The sequence below is a fragment of the Falco naumanni genome, chromosome 1 (assembly GCF_017639655.2).
Source record: "Falco naumanni isolate bFalNau1 chromosome 1, bFalNau1.pat, whole genome shotgun sequence".
In the NCBI taxonomy this organism is placed as follows: domain Eukaryota; kingdom Metazoa; phylum Chordata; class Aves; order Falconiformes; family Falconidae; genus Falco; species Falco naumanni.
In genome coordinates, this window is record NC_054054.1 from 12096444 (window position 1) to 12112723 (window position 16280).

Here is a 16280-nt window from a genome sequence, read left to right on the forward strand (position 1 = left end):
TGCTGCAGGGACACCGCAACGCGCGGGAATCACCTTAAAGGAAAGTCAGAGTGTTTCTAGGTCTCCCAGGCTGTCAGGGGAGCGCAGGAGGTATCTCCATGTCCTACTGGAGGTGACCCAGACAGTCGGGGCTGGCGTGTGTGCTCGGCTGGGTGAGGAGGCCCAGGGAACAACGGGGCTTGTGAGGCCTGCAGAGGCAACGGCCTGGGGGCACCCTGCAGCAGCCCACTGGCACCTCCAGCAGCTGCAGCGCTGAGAAAACGGGCTCTTCACACGACAGTGGGAAGACATAAGGCAACGGGCATTGCTGAAAACAAGAGAGGTTCAGGGGTGACACAAGGAGAAACTTGCTCCCCATGCAGTGTAGCAGGCTGTCCTGAGAGGTGGTACGGTCCCCATCCTTGGGAGTGATTAAAGGCCAACTAGATATAGCCCTGAGCAGCCTGATCTGACCTCAGAGCTGAGCCTGCCCTGAGCAGCAGGTGGGAGCAGAGACCTCCTGGGGTCCCTTCCCACCCGGAGGACTTGGTGAGTCTGTGCCCAGTCAGCCACATGCTGTCATGTGCCTGACATGAAGTCAGGGACAACATCACACCAGGAAAAAAGGACAGTTATAGCTTAGTGAAACCAAATAATTAGATATGTCTGCAGAAAGAGAGAGTTTGGAAATCTTTAAACAGGAGAATAATGAGGTTACTATTTGACCTAGTTGACATGAAAACTTATAAAATATTAATCTCAAGAGCTTTGGAGAGGGTGATGGAGAGATGTACAGAAAGCTTGAGCAGAACAGAAGGGCTTGTTTCTGTATCATAGGTGGTTAATTTAACTAAAGGACAGTGTTTTGCTGTTCAGGAGAGAGGATTTGTGGTTTAAAGCCCATATACTTAAACCAATTCTGATCTCAACCCACCAAAAAGGAAACCGTGGCACAAGAACAAGGCATAGTCATTGGTTTCCTCACACCTGCAGGTTTAGTGTGCTCAAGTGCACTAATATTGTGTACAATAGGAACCCCTACACAACATATCTGGTTTGTGTCGCTAACTGTGAGTGTCTGAAGAGATTGATGTTCAGTCCATGTAGCACTGAAGTTATCAAAGGTGATGTGCTTAAGCTATTAACGTATCTGGTGAGCAGAAAGGAAATGAGGCTACGAGGCTGGAGCTCAAGCACACGGTAGGGTACCCTTTTCAGTAGGAGAGAGCAAGTGTTCAGGAAGTACAACGGAAAGCAAGGCAACGGGCTCTGCTGTGACCTACACACACGCATAAGAAATTGCAGCTCAACAGGACCTTTAAACGGTAGTGTGGTGGGCACTTACCTGCAGAAGCTCATCAGGATGCGGGACAGCAGCATTCATACTAAAAGCACACCCTCTTCCCCTGCCTTTTGCCCAAAATCACACAGGAAAAATGCTAAAGTTATAAGTTCTCCAAATATAAGAAATAGCCCTCCAACTGCTATGTGCTGTGATCTTCGCGCAAGCTCTTCTCCTGCCTGTAGCTGCATAACCGCATACTCTTTTTTTCCAGAGTGCCCATGCCTTGGTGTGTGATTACAGTGCTGCCTTTTGTCCTGTTCATTCCACATACAGCCTCAAGCCCTGCTTATTCTGTTTACTGTCCTCCACTGCATACAAGGGTAACACTTATGAGAGCTTCTGCTCTTCTCTCCTGTGTGGTACCCGGCTTCCTCACACATTAGTTAATTTACTTTTGCAGCACAGTGATGGCACGAGGCATGTTATCGTTTCTACAGTAGGAGAACTAAGAGACTCAGGCTGAAACTATTATGGTGTCTGGTAAATGCCAAGTACCAGATTGTTGCCAAGAGTTCTTAGCATTACAGGGCATTTCACATGTTCAAAACATAATTTCCATTAACTTCAAATACAGTGTAGGAACAGCATAGCAATGCCAAAATAAAAAGGTGGTAAACACATTGTTCTAGTATTTCATGGTGGATATTAGCAAGTGGGGAAAAATTTAACATCAAACTAGAAAAAACTTGACTTGCACCCATTACCCACAGCCAGGCTGCTGCATGAGAGCTCAGCCAGCTGCTGAGCTATTCCCTTGTGGAGCAGAAAACAGGCGGTGGTCAGCCACGAATGGTTTCGTTCAGCCAACTTGCCCACCACAGGAGCAACCCCAAGCCAACACCTAGTAGGCTGCAGTGTTTAGCGGTCTCATCAATTTACTTCTTCACTTGTTTTGGCAGACTGCAGAGGCACCTCTAAGTTGGTGTTCAGCTTTCTTAACTGTCCAAGCAGACAAGCACACACGTTGGGACTCACAGTATGTCTTCAAAACATTAAGCATTTAAGCAAGTTTCTTCCAGCTGCTAGGAAATGGTTGCCTCTTTTATTTTCTTCTAAGCAGGGACCTGATGCTGCCTTGCTCTCCTTAAATGTTAACTCTGCAGCCAACAATCTAATCTTATTATTGTTTATGCAATCCCTTGCCTTACCTATCATTTAATGCCAACCTCTGGGAGGAAAAAAAAGCCTGTTGCTCCCTGCACTACTCTGGCTGTGCATCAAGGATCTGTTGGAAACAAGCTGGTGATTACCAAAGGAAACAGAGTGGCAAAACATACAGAAAAAGGGGATGAGGTTGGACATGCAATCTCTGTTCCTTTACTTCCTTTGCATTTCAGTGTGGAAAAGCAGTAACATTCTCTTTTAATCAAGTTCCTAAGACTCCTAATAAAACCAACGGTGACTCCTAGCTATGCTCCTAAGGTCACGGAATTAATGTAGAGGCTGGTAGCACCAGGACTTTGTCGCCCATGGGGAGAAGATGGTGGGACGAGGAGGAGTGACTGCTGTGCAAAAGGGCCATGGAGCTGCTTGCTGAAAGCAAGACAAATCCAGAGATTTGGTCTGTCTGAGGAGATTTTGGAAGGAAGTGTGTTTTGGTGATTTAAAATTGCCGTTCATCCCCTATGGTCTGCCTTCTGGCCCCTTCCTTACAGCTTTCCCCCTCTTTCTCTTCTTCCGGTCCTTTTCCCTTCTCTCAGTACTGAGCCCTGCCAGCTCTGGCCCAGCCTGCCTGTGTGCCCTGCTTAGCTGCGCTTTTTGCCTCATGCAACCTAAGCAGAGCTCAGGTACAGCCACCTTGTAGCAAATGGTTTCTGTCATCTCTAAGTAGGACAAGCTTTACTGAGACAGGAAAGGAAATGACCGCTTCCTAAAACTAGCATTTGAAATGCTAAAATAAGAAATAACCCTTTCAACACTCCAGGCTGTTGCTTATTTAATCTGCAGTGCTACATGTTTACAGGATACTCTATTTTCTGAAGGACAGTACTTGAAGGCTTAAATAGAGGCACAGTGGGTTGTTCTTTGGTGATTCCTGAACTGTGAACAACGTTCCTTCAGACATTTGTAACACAATAATGGCTCCTCTAACATATGAAGACTTTTGCACCTCTATAACAAAGCAGCAATATAATCTATTAATACAAGTTACATTCAAAACACTCTCATTCTTGCTGCTGAAGTTGGTTATCACTGCTCCTTTGTCAGATGAGACAAAGCAGCTGCGATCAATACTTCCTTGGGTATCTGCTGAGGGGCTCCGGCACTGTGAATCTGCTGAAGCTGCAACATCAGCACATGCAGAGGCAGCCATTTATCTCGTTTTTGTAGGAGGTTCCCAAATCCAGGACTGCAGTGAATGGTCAGGCCCCTGTCTGTGTGCAAACACCTTGGGATGGCGGGTTTTACTGGATGGCTGGACAGTTTTCTTCAGCCTTTCTGCAGTGGGATGGTCAGAGCTACCCCAAATAATGCCAGAAAACCAGCACTTTTAAAACCCCAGAGACTGGATAGGTCAGGAAGTATCTGATCAAACCCAGGGAGACCCAGGGGTCCTACTGTGATGAAAGTAGGAAACTTTATTTTTTTGTCTAGCTTAAGCCAGGCATTGCTGATATAAGGAAAACTGAATGGTTCAAACTGCAAACCGTGGAATCTGCCCACAGGATGCTCACTGAGAAGCTGGGCAGCAAAAAGCACGTGTACTGCCTGCTGCTGGGTCCAGCCTCATAGTCCTGTTACAGGGGACTTGTGGGTGGATTTCTTTCAATGCATACTCCCAGGGCTTCCCTTGTGCTTTCAAGGGGGGAAAAGAATCACTGAGCCTAAGGAACCGCAGAAGCTTAGCTCAGCAGCCTAGCAATATTGTAGACGTGCTTAGATAGGGAAGAGACAAGTTTGTGTCCAAGTTGTTTATCCTGAATGAATATTGAATTATTTCCTTGGGAATGTTTAACTTGATAGGATAGACTAGACAAAGCGCTATCCTGAATACCTGATTTTCCAGATGCTTCTTCATAGCTAGGTTAATGGAGGTTGGGCTGTTTATTCACGAAATCTGAGACTCTGTGGGGATAATTTACAACTCTTGACTCCGCCATGCCTTACTGGCTACTTTAAGTACCTTACCAGGTTCAGTAAATGGCATTTGCAGGTGTGAATTGTATGAGCAGCCTGAGCTCACTAACTTGAAGGATTTCTGTGGGTGATTGATTGCCTGTCAATAGGTTGTATTGCTTTGGAGATGGAAAAATCCAGAGAATGGATGCTACAGGAAGAAATACGTATGTTCTCAAATTCTTTTATCATAATGTCATAGCATGTGCAAGCTATGCTTAAGGCTTGGATGATATAGAGGAATATCCTGCAGGGTAGAGACACTCTGCCTCATACCACTTACAGAGCCAAATGCCATTCTTCCTATCTGCTCACCAGTATGGACAGAAGACTTCCCTCTGCAATTGAGTGCTCTACAAGACATTACTGTGTTTAAGTGACACTCCTCAGCAGATGGCCTATGGTTCCTAGTACCAAAAATGTGCATCTTTTCTCTATGGTTTCTTGCTGCATGCATTAAATAATAAATCCATCTAAGATGGTTACTGAGGGTGTCAGAATTTTTCTCTTCTGTATTTCATTTCTCTCTTTCCTCAGAGATAGTGGAGGAATAAGGCAGATAAAACTCACATTATTATAAAAAACTGAGTTACTCTTGAGATTCTTTTCTCCTTGAGTTTCTTTACAGCAAAAAGTGCCTGCATCTTGCTATATCCCAATCATTTGCCTGCCTGTAACAAAACCTCTAAACTCAGTACTGGAAACACAGAGAAGCGTTCACATTAAGTAATGAAGTAAACAGTGAGGGAAGTTTCCAATGCAAAGCTGAATTTGAACTTTTAGTCCACAAATTCTCATTAGGGTTCATCAGTACAGGAAGTCTTATGTAACAGATAAGGTTTCCTTGGCGTGCACATTTCTTACGGTCCCCTTGCCTAACATTTGAAATTACCTCTCATGCCCAAGATTGGAGGAGTTTATCGTATTTCCCAGCCTTTCGAATATACTCATTATCTAGAAGCTATTCTGTTTTCTAAATCAAATTCCATCCTAATCTAGTGGCTGCAGAGGCTCTGCATCTGCCAGATGATGTACGCAAACCACAGCATGTTGTCAGTAATGACATTCAAGCTATACTCTGTTCTCTTGTTTGGTCTGGGAAACTGGTAGTACTCTTTCACAGGCTACAAGAGTTTAGACTAGATGGGAGCAAAACAAGGAATAAGGTAGATGGAAGTACAGGGAACCTGGTGGAGAGTTCTCTCCCAAAGACGCGGAAGGGATGTGTCTTTCTGTCTCTCCAGCATCACTTGACTAAGTTCACTGGTGGGTTTGTGCATCTGATGTACATTGCAGCAAATTGTCCCATGTCTACACTTTTGAGAGAGGTAGAGCAAAAGGCAATGAGGGAGCACATGCACGTGAACTTTTTGTAACAAGCTTGTTTGAATCCACTTTTTTTCATCAGCCAAATAATTAGTGGCTGGCTCCACATAGTGGCTTCTCATGTAATTCCACTGAGTAGGGGGGTGGTGTTTGGTATTTTCTCTCTCAAAATAGCATTGCATCAGTTTTCCAGTGAGGTGTCGTTTACAAGCCTGAACAGTCTCATAGCCTTTGCCTTTACAAGCCTCTGAACAGTAGAGCAGTGAAAGCTGGCTGGAGTCCTTCTGGCCACTGCCAGTCCCACTTGTGTCTGGAGAGATTAGGGATTAGAAAGATGGTTGTGTTCTCATGCACATCAATGAGTGCAGTATCAGGTGCCTGCAGAAATAGGGATAGCGTATCAGTGGATGAGTTTGCCCTCTATTACCTTAAGGGTGCACTGAGAATTCTTAAAATAAAAAAAACAATCAACCAGAGAACTAAATGTATGGAAATAGGATACCAACCCAAGTCAGTGTCTGGCACTTAAGAAATAACCATGCATATCCCACAACTTTGGCGTAGAGGTCTTACAGCAGACAAGTTTTTGACACTTGGTTATGGAAAAGCACTCTGCCACTCAGAACTCTTACTTCATTTCCCCCTCTGGAGCCTTCTTCCTGGTAGAAGAAATCTCACAAAAATCTAAAAAACTCTTTTCTGCTGAAGCTGTTTTATTTTCCTCAATGCTCAGCTATTTAGCAGTGATCTGAGACATAGAAACTTACCGCTCATGCTCCTTCAGTGCTACAAGCATGACTGATTGTATCAAGCATTTCTGCATGCCAAAGACAGCATACACGCTGCTGAGATGTAGCTGTTTACCTGGCCTTTTAGGGTGCTACAATGCCAAAGATACTCCTGTGAAACATCTTTCAGAGGCCAACATACCTATCCCCTCATTCTACTCATCTTTTAAAAATGAGCCATTTTTAAAGCAGAGGACTAAAAGAAGAAGGAAAAGGCATGCACCTGTTTTGATTGCCAGCTTCCAGCTTTGCAGGTGACAGTACCTTTTCTGCACAGTACCTCCTTGTCGCTCAGCCAAAGCCTGAGTTACTGACAGGGCTGTAGCGCAGTTCTGCGTACAGTTTGCTAGAGCTGAATCCCAGAGCTTTGGAAGAATCCTCTAGCAAAAGCAAAAGGTCAAAGGGACTCTCAGATCTTGCTGTTTGTTTCTAAAGCCCTTAACAATATTTGTTTGCACATCTGAAAGCGAGGAATAATTTTCAGCCGAGTGAGGAGTTTTAAAGCTATGACAAGTCTGCTGAAAGTATCTCATTTCAGTAGAAGCTGTGGTGAATTAGATGCCTTACTGTAAAGCCCTTGTTCATGTGTGTGCTGTGCACAGCTGTGTGATTTTGTATCACTTTGCTAAGCTATGACCCCCCATGCTACTCGGAGGCTTTGATTTCAGTTGCATAAACATCTGTGTCAGCCTGAGAGGAAGCCAAGCTGATCCACACAAATAATGCTGGACTGTGTAATAATGTGTACTGTTAAAAGCATGACTAAGCTCTAATCGGAAACTTTCTGACACTTGTTAACAACAAGATGGGTTCCTGTCTGCTCCTGATTATGCCATCTGTCCTCTCTGTGGGATGTGTGGTGTTAATGTGTAGCTTTCCATTAAAACATGATTCAGTAACTGGTACCAATCATCATCTCTGGGAACCATATGCACTTCTGGGACCATCCAGTGAGAATGGGGACTCTGATGTTCCTTTGAAGGTGCCAGCACATGCGACTCCAGCTGTTGAGTCTTCAGCTTACAACACTGACAAACTCTCTTCTCGCCCTGAATGCCTGCTGTGTTGTGATAAGCTCTCTCTCACGATGCAGTGACCGCAAGTCTGTAGGTGCAGTGGGTGGGCTCTTCCTTGGCCTGTCTCCGCACGGACCAGTTGTAAAAATAGATGAGGCGATGCACAGGTGTTTAAGAGGGCAGCGGGGGAAAGGAGAGAGGAAAAAGAGTCCTTTTCTTCCTGAGGATGCATATATAATGTATAAAGGCAAACTCTTTAAAGATCTGATGCGGCAGAACAAAATCTTGCCTGACTACATTATGTTAACACGTTCATCAAATAGCGCTTGCCCTCTTGAGACCCAGTTGACAGTTTGGTTCACACAGCAAGACCACAGTAAACAAACAAATGCTGTGTATGTGCATGGCCACAGAGGGGGACCTCGGGCTCCGAGATGTAAGGAATCGTAGCTGTCGTATGTACGGAATCATAGGATAATGCAGCAAGCAATAGAATGGCAACCTGGTGTCACATGAGATGAATAACTGACATGGTTAATGTACATGTGCACATGCATCTGGATACTACTCTTTAAAGCTCTTATTTCTACCACAGTGATTTTTGATAATCTGCCTCAGTTGAGAAGCAGATGGGGATGCTTAGCACTTGCATTTTCTATTGATAGAAGTAGCATGCTATAAGTGTGTGCACGAAACACCCCAAATGTCTATTGCTACAGCAAATCAAGTTTTTATAGCCTCTTCTTTTTAAAGACAGTTAACAATTCATTGTTGTATACCCAGTTGCACTACTATTCAATTCTGTCCAAGTTTCACAGAACACAGGTGCGCAGTTTTAATCTTCTATCTCTGTGTAAGTCCCTCACTTCTCACTGTTTTTCAACAGGACCACTCTTTCCAGAAACTAGTCTGACTTGCAAACAAAAGAGAAAGTAAGGCAAGGTTCAGTACGGTGCAGCACTCACTCTCTAATCACATCCTTTCAATTCATTGAAACAGTGACTATGCAGACCTCCATAAAACAAAAATAATTTCTTCCAGACGTTTCTAGAGGCATGGCTAGTGTTTAGAATGGTGTTGCCAGAAAATGCTAAGAACCTGTATGTTTTTATTTAATCTTTGGTCTACAAATCTATGTTAAAATGCGCAAGAAAACATAATGTATACCTAAGTACTGTAATAAGTGGGTTGGCAAAATGCAGTCATGAATCCATACAGTCCTCAGCTGCGGCTGTGTACGGAGATCCCACGTGAAAAGCTGGGTTTGTTCTAATCACCAGCATGCCAATCATGTCGGATAGCGCTTTGTAGTAATTTAAACTCTCCGTGCTCTTTCTGAAAACATGCCTCAACAACACACAACTTAGTTGGCATCATATGTTAGTGAGGACTGCTATCGCCCTCCTATTGCTTATGCTCCAAGGTAGGCAACTACCTTGAGCCTACTACTTCACACCAGCCAGTCTTGGGCAGAATTTTCCTTGGCAGTTTTTGCCTTCAATATACACAAGCCTTCTTTTGAAATTCTCAGGGCTGTTCTGAAATTGTGCAAACCTACAGTTAATGTTAGATCAGCTACACCTTGCAATGGCAGAAAATTAAAGCCACTGCTGTGGAACAGCTGTGCACACTACTTGCTTTCAAACATTGCTGAGAGCACTTACTACTTTTTTCTTAATAGTGCTACTTCCAAATGTACGCCGCCAGTGTAGCAGTGAACGTTTATGCACCCACCTAGTGCTGAGAGAAGGGCTGCATTCTGATCAGTTTGCACAGGGAGGCACGCAAAGTAAAGCCATTGAAATAAGCTCTCTGTTCAGAGTGCCTCTATCTTGTTAGCAAGGACATCCACACATCCACCTGCACAGAGACAGTGCTCCAAATAACACAAAATTTGGGTTAACTCTCAATTAAAAATGTAGATGTTGAATCTCTTTCCTCCTCTGAAATGCCAGGTTGGCAATATCATTGGACCTGGGGGCAGACAAAATGCTCTTTTGATGAAGGATCTATTCTTGGCTGTGTGACAGACCCCCTAGGGAGCCTGCTACAAGTCATTTCAGGCAGCGCTTTCTGTAACATTTTGCCCTGGCTCAGGTCTATTTATTGTCATTGACTTCTGCTTGTGCAGGAGTAAGCCACTCCTAGGCAGCTCTGAAAAACCTGTGCTTGATCCTTCTGCAAGCTTGACTGAAGCCTTGAGCTTGACATGCTTCTCACTGACTGTAAAGCCACTCTCCTTTTCTCTCTCTCGATACCTTACACATACCATAGATGTGAAGATGTGGGATCCCATCTGGATACCTGTTTAGAAGCTAAATTAATTTTTGTAAAGCATTAAGACCCTCAGTTTAAATAAATCTGAAGTATCGCTAGTAGCTTGGAGCTTCTTTGGCTGCAGACCTATCAAAAGAGTGTAGAAAGATGGGGTGGGCAGATGCACGCTTGGGGAATTCATACTTCAGCTGAGTTTTTACCTGCTGCCTCTTTTGTCTTGGTCAGTCCCGTTCCATTAGTTGCCTGTTAGTGCGAGCTAAGCCACGTGCTGCGCTGATACATACCCTGCCATTCAGAAAGCTTAGGGCTGGCCTTGGTAATCGCGCCGGCCTGTGCTTCAGGGAAAACTGGCACAATAGCTCATCGAATGAACTGAGTCATTCTGCATGTACTTCCTAGAAAGATTATGACCAATGGTAATTGCTTGTAATGAACAGGCACCCATCTTTTCCAAAAGATTAACTTCCATTGCACAGGGGTGAGGTAATCTGCACAGGTTTATATCATACTCCCTGCTTATGCCCAGCTCCATTTTAAGATGGATCTCTTCCCTCAGGAAAGTTCATAAAATGCTTAGGTCTTGTCTTCATTTCTGAAGCCCCAGTGGTTTTCTTAGGCAGATGCATGGCTACAGAAAAATTTCACACATTTCATGTGTGAAATGCAAAGCAACAGGCTCAATAGCCCTTGGAGCAGGGAGAGGGCTCTGTTGGCAGGGAAGGAAGCTGTTCTGGGGGGGTGGAAATGAGAGTCCCATGTACCATTAGAAAGGCCACTGCAGAAATGTGGGAGAGTTGCAAGTCCTGACCATGCAGAAGGGATAAGTTAATGCACATGCTAGCTTGTTCTGGCCATCCTTCCTTTGAGCAGTGCCCTGATATACCCGAGGACAAATGTTCTTTGATGTACCCATTTTGGACAGGACCTTCTGCTAACATAAACCAGGAAGGCTGGTGTAACTTCTGAAGCACCTGATCTCCCTGTTAGGGTGCTGAAAGGCAGCAGCTACCACACATTCACATACTCACTGCTGTCTCTCCCCCAGTGTCCCACAGAGCTGGGGCTGGAGCACAGCTCTTGGCATGCTTTTGCAATCCTACATGGCATTCAGAGCTGGTTTGCTGCAGAGGAAAGGGCAGGAGCGAGAAGCAACCCGCGCTGGCTGCAGGCGCGGAGCAGCTGTAGGTGTAACGCACGGATGTTCGGTGCTGCTGGAAGCAGTTACTAATGGCTGCAGATCTGCAAGCCCAAGTAGCTTATCAAATTATACTTGGGCCTACATCCCCCTCAGTAATCAAGGCTCTGCTGGCAGCTCCAATTACAAACTCTCTTTATCACAAGCTAATAACTAAGCTGTAAGCACTTAGTCTATGGCAGCACACTGTGGCAGCAAAGTCGTGGAGCATTTTGTTCTTAAAAAATGTTATTTCTATGGGTTGGTTTTTTGTTTGTTTTTTTTTTTTTTTTAGGAACAGCGATTGCAAATAGTAAGAGAAACAATTAAAAAACCTGATACACTCAGAAGTTCCCTAGGCTCATGAGATGGAAATGTGACCTGCTTTATTATGGAGGTTATTTCAGTATTTTTGCCTTTCTAATCTAAAAATGTTATTTATCATTCACCAACCAGTCACCATGTACTTCAGTATTATTACCTGCTTCCCTATTATCACAAAGGTCCGACAGTAAAGTCAGACCTAATAGAAAAGAGCCAGTGGATAAACTGTCACGTGTTGCCATTTCTATCAAGTCTAGTTTTGAAAAGTGTTTACACATTTATTAGGCAGACCCTTCACTTCCTGCCTGTTTGTGCCTTCGCTGACATGAGCCCTGGCAGGCAGAGGACAGAAGTTGTGCACCAGCATATATGCAAGTGGTTGTGATTATTTCAGCAACACGTTTTCCTAAAAGCCATCTGGGGACACGGCTTTTCCATCCTGAGAGATTAAGCATGGAAGGTGACACAAGGCATTCCTGCAGCCATGCAGACACACACACGCACAGGTGTACTTCTCTGCAGCAAGGATCAGCACTAAAGGATTTAAAGGATCAACCTAATAAGCTTTGGAGATTCCCTAAGCTATGCTGTCCCTAGAAAATGCTTATTTTTCCACTCCTAGGAACTGCCACAGCAATTACAGAGAGAAGTTTGTATTCAAACTAGTGAACGCAGACTTGAGTTTGTGCTAAATCTGAGTATTTGCCTACAATATTTGATAGGAATGAAATAACATTAGTGTTTTGCAACTGGATTCAATAACAGCAGTGGCATCTAATTAGTTCCCGTCACCAGAGGGCATTGGAGGACAAGCTGATTTTTAGAAAGCAGGGGCTCTATCAATTCGGTTAAACCAGCAAATATTAATGAAGCCAGTGGACCTGAGACCTCCCTCTTGTTGGTACAAAATGAGCAGTTCTGGCACAAGCAAACGGGGAACAGGGCCCTGGGTCTGCCCCCGGCAGAGCTCCAGGCTAAGGGGCATGTCCTTGCTTGTCCACCTGCAGCTACACACACATCTGAGGACAAGCTTGGGCACAAATCTGGAACGTGACTAAATGGTGCTTCAACGATTGCTGTGCACCCAAGTCCCAAGTGTGTTGGGATAGCTCTTGAGGTACCAACCACTTACCAACGAAAAAATGCCGATATCTGGCAATCAGCTTCTTGGGTCCACAGGTATGGTGCAGCAGGTTGCTTCAGAAGACAGAATGCAGGAGAGGCAAAGTGCCCAGTGAGCTTCCTCCTGGAAGGAGCTGAGCAAGGGGCAGCAGGGCATATTTGCACAGTCAGTCCATAGCTCCCCAGCCCAGGCCAGCTGTCTTGTAACACACCTACAGCAGACATGGAGACTACGAGGCTTTTCTAGGCTGCAGCAGTTTTCTTCTAATTCCTAGTTTGATTCATGAAATTGATTTCCCTGTTAAACACAGATTCAGATGTTTACAGCAGGAGAGGATTTTTCTAGACCACCCCACTAGACTAAAGGGTACCTCTTCAGATTAGCAAAGGAATAAAACCAATCTGAGCCTGGAAACAGTATGAAAAGTACTTACTTTGTCTGGTGCCAAAATGGCAAATATATTTCAGTTATCAGAAAGAGATACCATCCATTAGCATCAAACAACGAGGCTTTCTATGCATTATGAACACTTTGCTTTTAAATGGGAGGGAGCTGGCCAAGTGGCCCTGGTCTCTTATCACCATAAAATAGCAATGCTCATTGATAAACTATGACTGTGGCAAATTTATGTCCCATGTCAGATCCCCAAGGCTATGAGATCATTGACTTCAATTAGAGAGTGAATACTGCTGGGTAAGAGTCAAAGGCCTTTAAGTCTAAGGCAGGCGTTCTTGTGCTTTTCAAGCAGGGTCAGCTCAACACCCTAATAGTAATAATGTTCCAGGTTATATCAGGCAATTGTTTAATTTGGATCATATTCTATTACCTTGTTTTTCCTTTAGACATGAGGTTTTTTTCACTCCAGTTTTCGCTTCACTTCTTTCTTGCAATATGCTGGGCAACTGCAACAGTCAAGTGAGAGAGGGAAAGCAACAGGGTGTATTAATTTATTTGCTGTTTTAGATTTAAAGCCTTGCTAACTCTACAAAATACAATCATCAATGTATGGGCCTTTCCAGCACATCACATATTCAAGAGGTAGCATATATACACTGCCAAAAATGCTAACTCTTTCATTTCTCTTTAAAAGCCAGGTGGTCTCCAGAAAATGAATACTCAGAGTTGTCACATTGACGTTGATTTGGACTATGGGAAGGACAAGAAACTATCTTAAAGCCCTTATAGAGAATGCTTCCAAGTTGTCCATGAAGTCTAAAATAATGGGGATCTGACATGAATTCATGAATTGTGTTGATACTGGGACATGCTTCAAAACAAAATGCATCCCATTCTTTAGCCTGTATAACTTGCCTTATTCTTCTCAAAGTTTATCATTTGGAAAGACATATTTTCTCACCAACACCACATCCTTAAACTTTTTATATAATCAATAGAACAGACTCAAAATTACAAAAAGCAGGGACTAAACAAAGCAATACATCTGTTGGGATACTTGTTTTTTGCACTGGTCTAAACATTCATTAGTGTGCTTTTAGCAGGAGAACTATTACAAGAAATTCTGAATTTTAATTTATTTTGAAACTTAATTTTTGCATTTTAAACTATGTTAAAATGAATTTCTTATCCAGGTAGAAGTAGTTTTTAAATTTCAAAATAGAAAGCTGGTTGGAATATTCATCTCTTTTACCAGTTAAAGAGTTGACCTCCTTCTGTTCCCCTTTGGGGAAATGTGGGATTTAAAGAGATAAGTAAAAACAGAACCAGAATCTTAAAATAATACTAAGTTAGCAAATGCCCGAAATGAAATTTTGATAAAGAAATAGAACCACAGTAGTGCCCATAAGAAATTAAAAAGAGATACATTTCCCAAATGACCTAAAATGCTTTTCTTTACTTTAGAACTAGCGTAAGTTGTGAATGATACTGAAACAATACAACTTGAAGTACATTCCAATATTCTCTGCCCATGGTTGTGCTGTGCTTGTTTTAGGCTATGGGTATTTTAGAAGAGAACACTGCTTATACAGTCATGTCCACGTATGGTAATGTGCACATAGCTCTATCCACCAGGGAAACTAAAGCACAATTTATGTGTTGATGCACTTGAAAGTTAAGATAGTTGAAATGCTACTTCTCTACCTGCAACTCCAGATTTTGGCAGGTAGGCATTCCCCTACCATTTTATTTATTGCTTTATTTACTTTCTCCAGTCATTTTTCTTTTAGATCACTCGAGCAAGGCTTCCTAAAGCAACAGTACCAGTCAGAGAAAACAGACCAAAACTTCCCTTTTGGTCCCCCTCTAGTGCAACGCTGCCTGCTTCCCGTAACTCCTCAGTGCTTACAAAACACATCTGCACCAACTTCTGTGAGCTGATGCTTTTCTGCAGCTTCAGCAAAGGACCCACAGCCTCTCGTCTCTTTGCTCCCTTCTTATTTTGAGATGCAGGTGAGGGAAAATCCAACATTTCCTTGCAAGCAGCAAGGAAAACCTCTGTGCACTGCTTTTGCCTTGTAGGCACTTCAATAATTTGCAGAAGCAGTAAACCAGTCTTGTGAGACAAGTCACACTGTGAGGCTTGACCGCTTGAGCTGTTCCTGGTCAGAAATAACAGCTAATGTATGAAGCACTTGCATGTAGCTCCCACTAGCCCTCACAGGAGATACCATTTTTCTGGCAAGTGAGGCAGCCAGGATGGTAGAGAAGAACGTGATCAAACAGGAGAGGGGGTTACAAGTCTGTCCAGGGTTTGCAACAGATTTTGAGAGCAAGAAGTAAATTTGCCATCAACAGACTTTCAATTCTTTCGTGCTTGGTCCTTTCTATAACACGTTTACAAATAAAGTGTTGCCACTCTGAAGCTGTCACAGTGCCTGTGTCAAGTGCCTGGGTAAGGACTGCGTTGCTTGAGGCACTAGTAAGCAAAGGAGAGCAAGGATGGAAGCAGCTTGCACACGCTATCGATTACACAAAGAAGAACCAGCCTGCTGAAATCCAAGAAGTGTCTAACACTAATTAGGAAAAGACAGAAATGGGACATACTATATTTCGTATCAATACAACACATAACGTGCAGTTTCCCACAAGCATCCCCTTCCTCCTCAGGAAAATAACTAATGGATTTTAGGAGCTGAGGGGGACGGGGACGTTTTCTGTCAGAGGGGTGCAAGAGTGCTGTGGAATGGAAGGAAATACGATTTCCATGCGCAGCAGGGAGAAGTGCTACACACTCATGTCAGAGGCCCCGGATCTCAACAGAAGATATTTATAACTGCCTCTGAAGAAGATGAAAGTAGTTCTTATGCTGAGAAAGGGAACAAAAAGCATTACCTAAAAATAAACGTCCCAAGTCAATGCCACCTATTTCTACATCCCCTGTTTCAGAGCTGGCTAAATGAACTATATCAAGAAACATTCGGGTTGTTCGAAGAGTAATAAGGCCATTCTGGAATTGGAATGTCTTTTACTCTCAAATGCTGCTAATTTATCAGCAGTTTTCTGTACTCTGCAATATCATCTCTCGCTGAGTTGAGAAAGGCAATTCAGTCAGCACAAGGATGTTAGCTGATCCAGACAGTGACCAGGGTAAGGTGACCGATGAAAGCACACGTTAATTGCGCTCCCATGTTACTCGGTTTAACTCCTGCGAGCCTCCAATGAGCACTGCCAGGCTACGCTTTGAGCTGGCACTCCTTCTCCACTGCTGCTTCCACCAGAAAACGCAGAGGGCTTTTCAAGCTGAAGGAGGCTGAAAACTACCCCCGACTGGTCTGTGGTCGTTCAAGAATTTCAAAGCACTCTCCAAATGACTTTGCAGAGTTTCACCAGACTCCAGATCTGTGAGCTATCG

General features: G+C 43.7%; 1 long non-coding RNA gene across 3 annotated transcripts in view; it reads right to left on the reverse strand.

Moving 5' to 3' along the window:
• Positions 1 to 417: 417 nt before the first annotated feature.
• LOC121080791 overlaps positions 418 to 16280 on the reverse strand; it is a 28770-nt gene continuing 12907 nt past the window's right edge. For 2 of the 3 annotated variants that reach the window (XR_005825503.1, XR_005825501.1), the window contains 2 exons: positions 13296 to 13371; positions 418 to 12602 (listed from right to left, as the gene is read on the reverse strand). This is a non-coding gene — a long non-coding RNA (uncharacterized LOC121080791). Of the gene's footprint in view, positions 12740 to 13295; positions 13372 to 16280 lie in introns of all 3 variants that reach the window. The other variant, XR_005825506.1, reaches the window with a different exon arrangement.